This window comes from Pelophylax lessonae (assembly GCF_965119305.1).
Source record: "Pelophylax lessonae genome assembly, chromosome: 9".
NCBI lineage: Eukaryota > Metazoa > Chordata > Amphibia > Anura > Ranidae > Pelophylax > Pelophylax lessonae.
The window spans coordinates 192,376,022-192,382,380 of NC_138776.1; the positions used below are offsets into that span (position 1 = coordinate 192,376,022).

Consider the following 6,359-nt stretch of genomic DNA (forward strand, 5'->3'; position numbering starts at 1 on the left):
TCCTCGAGTATTTTCAAAACTCGTATTGGCTGTGGTAGCCCTGATCAGAATCAAGGGAGTTCGTCTTCACCATTATTTAGACGACTTACTACTTCTGTCGCAAGATCGAGAGCAACTCCTGGTTCACAGAGATCTAGTCACTGCGACTCTTCTCGAGTTCGGCTGGTTGCTAAACCTGGAAAAGAGCCATCTGGAGCCCACACAGGCACTTATCTTTCTCGGGGCTCAATTCAATACAGTCAAGGGCACCATCTCCTTGCCTTTAGAGAAAATCCGATTATCAGAGACAGAGTACAGCTGGCCATGTCATCATCCCATCTCCGGGCCTCACAGTGCCTCAAAATAATAGGTACTATGGTGGCCACTACACCTATGGTGAAATGGGCTCAATGGAGGATGCGTCCTTTTCAAACAGGCTTTCTTCGCCAATGGTGCCCAGGCGACATGGATCATCTGATTTGGATTTCCCCAGTAATGCGGGACAGTCTCCTGTGGTGGTTGCAGAAGAGGAATCTACTCAATTGCCATTCTATCCTTCCCATCTCCTGGGTCACGATAACCACGGACGCAAGCAACACAGGTTGGGGCGCTCATTGCCTATCAGAGATAGCCCAGGGCAAATGGAATCCTCGGTTACACAGGGAAGTCTCGAACATCCTGGAGCTTCTGGCAGCATTTCAAGCTCTCCAAGCATTTCATCACCTTACAGTAGGAACATCTGTCCTCCTGAGCCTGGACAATACAACGGCAGTGTCGTGTATATAAAGCGTCAAGGGGGAACTCGCAGTCACTCTCTATTGAAAGAAGTCGAGCCAATAATGGTCTGGGCTCAGAAACACTTATCCAACCTCACTGCGGTTTATCTACCAGGATCACAGAACATCCAGGTGGATTTTCTATCACGAGTCTCCATGGACAACAACGAGTGGAGTCTTCATGCCGATGTGTTTCAGTGGCTAAAATCCCTAGGGTTCCTTCCGGAAGTGGATCTGTTCGCTTCCCCGTGCAACTTCAAGTTGGAGAAGTATTACACGAGATTCAAATGCCCACAAGCTTTCGGGGTGGATGCCCTAATAGAGCAATGGAGGTTTCACAAGGCTTATGCCTTCCCACCGGTTCCAGTCCTCCTTCGATTCCTGAGGAGACTCAGGTCGGAAGAAGTGGAGGCTCTTGTGATAGCCCCATATTGGCCGAACAGGCCCTGGTTTCCAATGCTGCTACAGCTGAGCTTTCGCGAGCCAGTTCCACTACCTTCCAGGCAGGATCTCCTGTCTCAGGGAACGGTGTTACACCCTTGCCCGGCCCATCTGCACCTGATGGCCTGGTTTTTGAAAGGGAAAGGCTGGAGGCATTAGGGTGTCCAAGCGGATCTATCTCCACACTGTTGAATGCGAGAAGAGCTGGAACAAATAGAGTCTACGAAAGGATATGGAAGAAGTTCATGTCTCATATCTCCGGAAATATGGATGTGCAAGGCACTCCAAAGGTTCAACATATTTTGAGTTTTCTACAATATGGCCTGGATCTGCCTTTATCAGTCAGCTCTGTTCGAGTTCAATTGTCAGCTATCTCTGCTTTCACAGGAACATCCTGGGCAAAGCATCCCCTAGTGAGGCAATTTTTCAGAGGAGCTTCTAGGCTTCAGACCACAAAGGAAGCCCAGATTCCCTAAGTGGGATCTTCCGCTTGTTCTGGATTTCTTTGCAGACCTCAGAAGAGATAACCTGGTTCAACTCTCCATCAAAGAATTGTCTCTTATAGTAGCGTTCCTGGTGGCAGTCACCTCAGCAAAAAGGGTCTCTGAGCTGGGAGCTTTGGGTTGCAAAGAACCCTTTTTGACGTTTTTCCCGGATCGGGTGGTTCTGATTCCCATGTTGGATTCTCATCCTAAAGTATGCTCTATTTTTCATGAAAATCAGGAAATTGTCTTGCCAACATTCAGATCCTCTGACTCTGCGACTCATCCACTGGATGTAGGGCAAATTCTGAAGCTATATCTGGAAGCCACATCTCATTTCCACCATATGGATTATCTGTTTGTCCTGTTCTATGGGAAGAATAAAGGCTTGCGTGCTTCATCTAGAACGATCGCATCTTGGATTGTCCAGTCCATTCAGTGGGCCTATAGAGCTAAAGGGTTGGCTCCCCCAGAGGCTGTGACAGCGCATTCTACAAGAGGAATGTCGACTTCTTGGGCAGTGTTCCATCATGTGGCTCCTGAAGTTGTATGCAAGGCGGCCTCATGGTCTTCAATTCATACTTTCATGGCTCATTATTGTGTCGAGCCAGCTTCTTTATCATCTGTTGATTTTGGTTTGCGGATACTATCAGTTGATGGTGCAAATTAAATTTCTTTTGAACAGCAGATTGCCCACCCTGGTGTGTTTGGCTAGTTATTTCCCACACGTAGGCTGCCATGGAGTCTGTCAGGAAAACGGAAAATTTATATCAAATACTTACCGTAATTTTCCTTTCCTGATGGACTCCATGGCAGCCGGAGTCCCCACCCATCTGCCGGAGGAGGCTATTTTATGGAACATGGTCTCTAGGGCGGATTGAAATTTATGGGAGTGGGGTCCTATGAGGTAGGAGGAGGCGGGACTAACCCACACGTAGGCTGCCATGGAGTCCATCAGGAAAGGAAAATTACGGTAAGTATTTGATATAAATTTTCCGTTTTACTTATAACTTGTCAATTATAATGGGGCCTTGTAAAATACATCTACTCCTAGAAAATATTCCTGAATAATTTACCCCACCCCCAGTAAAGAAGCTATATTTTGCCATGAACTGATTCAATTGAAGAGCTTTTTGGATTTCATTAGTCCTTTCTCATCATACCATGCATGGTTATAGTGTCTCATTGATGTTGATTTACTAAAGGCAAATAGACCGTTCACTATGCAAGGGTAGTTGCACTTTGCAAGGGAAATTTCCCCAGAGCTTAGTTAACTTGGTGAAATTTCACTTTGCAAAGAGTACCCAATCACATGCAAGGAAAATAAAGAAAAAATGCATTTTTTGCTTGCACGTGGTTGGATAATGGTAGTCAGCAGATCCTTATCTCATTCACTAAGCTCTTGGAATAATTCCCTTGCAAAAATAGTCTATTTGCCTTTAGTAAACCAACCCCATTGGGTCCTCAGCCCTCCGCCATAAAAGCCATGGTTTTTACACACTGCACAATGAAAACAGCTTATGCCATTTGGAATAAATGACTATATTTGCACCATACACTTGTTTTGTGCATTTGGCTGTTGGGGTATAAAGGAATGATTTTCATTGGTCCTTCTACTGTCCTACTGTCCTGAAATGAGAAATGTTCCTCTTATTTTTGAGCTATGTGATGGAATGAAAGGTGAACACTTTCTGTTTTAGAGGATTACTTCACCTTTACCTAAAACTGCCTATGCAGATAAGGAATATCTGTAGATAAAAACAAACTGCAGCTTTGACTAAAGTTGAACAATGACCTTGCCATAGGTGAAGCCCATTTACATATCTCATGAAGCCTGACTTGAGCTATTGCTGTTCATCCTCACCATCAGGAGTAAGCTTTCAAACTCTGAGCTCAGAGCTAATGCATTAGGACAGTGCATATGGGGAGGTTTAAATCAAGAAAGAGCTCACTCCCGTGATGGTGAAAGTATACAGAAATAGCTAGGTCTCAATTAGCAATGTACTGAAAGTTTTCTGGTCAGGCTTCATGAGGTATGTAAATGGCCTATACCCCTTTAACCACTTTGCCACCGGAGGATTTTGCTGTCTTACGTCCAGGCCACTTTTTGCGATTACTGTGCAAATTTAACTGACAATTGCGCGGTGATGCAACGCCATACCCAAACGAGATTTTATGTCCTTTTTTTCCCACAAACAGAGCTTTCTTTTGGTGGTATTTGATCAACTGTGCGATTTTTACTTTTTGCGTTATAAACAAAAAAAGAGCGTAAATTTTGAAAAAATAACAATATTTTTCACATTTTTTTAAATGAAATTCCCCCCCAAAAAAATGTAAAAATCAAAATTTTTTTTACATTTTTGGCCAATTTGTTTTCTGCCACCTATGTGTGGTAAAAAAAAAATCACAATAAGCGTATTTTGATTGGTTTGCACAAAAGTTATTGCGTTTACTAACTAAGGGAAAGATTTCTGTCATTTTTGGTGTTTTTTTTTTTTAACGAGTAATGGCGGCGATCTGCGATTTGTTTTTTTTGCGGGACTGCGACATTGCGGCGGACAGATCGGACCCTTGACTGACATTTTTGACACTTTTGGGGGTACCAGTGACATTACTACAGTAATCAGTGCTATACATATGCACTGTTACTGTAAAAATGACACTGGCAGGGAAGGGGTTAATTTTATTGGAGAGGGAGGGGTTAATGTATGCCTGGTGCTTACTAACGTGTGTGGGGGGAGGTGACTGTCTGTCACTTAGGAAATCCGCCCGCTTTGTTTACACAAGCGGGCGGATCTCCAAACTCGATTCCCCGACGATCGGGGAAGAGCAGCGGTGATCACCGCCGCTCCTCCCCTGGCCCGACTCCCGCTGTGACTGAATACAGCGGCAGCGAGCCTCCAGCGGCGCGCGTGCACCGCCCACTAGGGGAGGAGTCCAGCGACGTAGGTCTACGTCGCTGGACGATAACTAACCACTTTGTCGCAGTACAGTTAACGTGACTGGTCGGCAAGTGGTTAACAAGGTCACTATTCAACTTTAGTCAAAGCTGCACAGTTTGTTTCTATCTATAAATGTTCTTTATCTACATAGGCATTTATTCAGTAAAGGTGAACTAACCCTTTAAGGAGGCTTTACCATGCTATGCACTGATTCAGTTGGAGTTTTTTTTTTATTCCTTTAGTCCATTTTTACCACAAATAAAATGGCTATACTAACCACTGACTATAAAATTTGTTTCCACTCAAGCTTTTGATCAAAGGTATATGGACATTTCAAAATGACTTTCATCCTCTAAGGCAGCCTTTTTCAACCAGGGTGCCTTGAGGTTTTTTCAGGGGTGCCTTGGTAAAATGGCAAAAAAAAAAAACATTGTATACAAGCTGGTGGTTGGATGAAGCCTGTCTTTTAGTCAACAAAAGCCACAGGTTTTATATGATAAGGAGGATGTCAGTCGCCTGCATAGCATCTTTATTTGACCCTCCTCGGCCCCTCTCCATCAGCATTAAGGGCACCTTAGCTGAGTGATGAAGAAAAACTGAGGGAGAAGAAAAACATTGGAATACTAGTCAGTACCAGTTTGCAAAGGTGTATTTGCTTTTGAAAAATAAAAAAGCTCTAACGTTGGGTGTCTTACATGTGTGGATCCTGGTGCATTATGCAAAACTATTAGAATTGTTTTTTCATTTTAGAATGGAGTACCTGGAGACTCTCCATCATTTTTAAAAGGTGCCTTGACTGAAAAAAGGTTGCAAAACTTTGCTCTAGAGTAATAACTTTGACTGGAGTTCTTATCTTCTAGTCAATTAACCTAATACACTCTCAAGCTCTAATTGCATTAGATATATCTAAAAATGGTTTAAAAGCCCACATGTTTTTTTTTTTTTAATCTTAATACATTCTGTGCATTAAGGTAAAGAACGTTTTATTGCATTCTGTCCTCCTCCTACCTGTGTAAGGAGAGGAGAGGGGACAAGTGATCCAGTGCTGTGCACGGCTGCAACTCTTCTCCCCTCTCTTCCTCTTCAGAGAGAACTTGAGTAGCAGCAAGAGCCAATGGCTCCTGCTGCCGTCAATCAAATATAGTGAGGAGGAAGTGGAGGTGGGGCTAATTCTCACTGTGGTTTTTGTTTATGGTGTTTGGCTCAATAGACACAACACAGCTCAGGAGCGAGCACACACTGTGTGCCCCCATAGCAAGTGGCTTGCTATAGGGGCACACAAAGAAGAGGGAGAGCCAAGATCGTTGACATGGGACCCTAGAAGAGGAGATTAGGCGCCGCTCTAAATATGTTTGTTATTTTAGTTTTAAAAAATATACCTTTAGTGTAACTTTAACGGTTTATAATGACTAATTATTTCATAGTTATTGTATTGTAGAGTTATAGTTATTTATCTGGATCAATTGTGGGTATAGGATTGTGTATATGGAGGTTTTCTGTTTTGCATGTGTGTGTTTTTTTTTCTTTGTGTGTTGAACTGAATGAACTCTTTTTTCAACCAGACTAATTCTGTAACTAATTCTTTCATAGTTACATAATTAGTCTGGTTGAAAAAGAGTCTATCCAGTTCAACACAACACATAGAGGAAAAAAAAACACACACACACACATACAAACAGAAAAATATACAATCAAATACCCACAGTTGATCCAGAGGAAAAAAAATCCCAGCAAAGCAT

At 43.0% G+C, this 6,359-nt stretch overlaps 1 protein-coding gene across 1 annotated transcript in view; it reads left to right on the forward strand.

Annotated features, from left to right (window-relative positions):
- LOC309564291 (uncharacterized protein) overlaps positions 1 to 6,359 on the forward strand; it is a 117,944-nt gene that overhangs the window by 103,866 nt on the left and 7,719 nt on the right. The gene's annotated exons all lie outside the window — the stretch shown is intronic.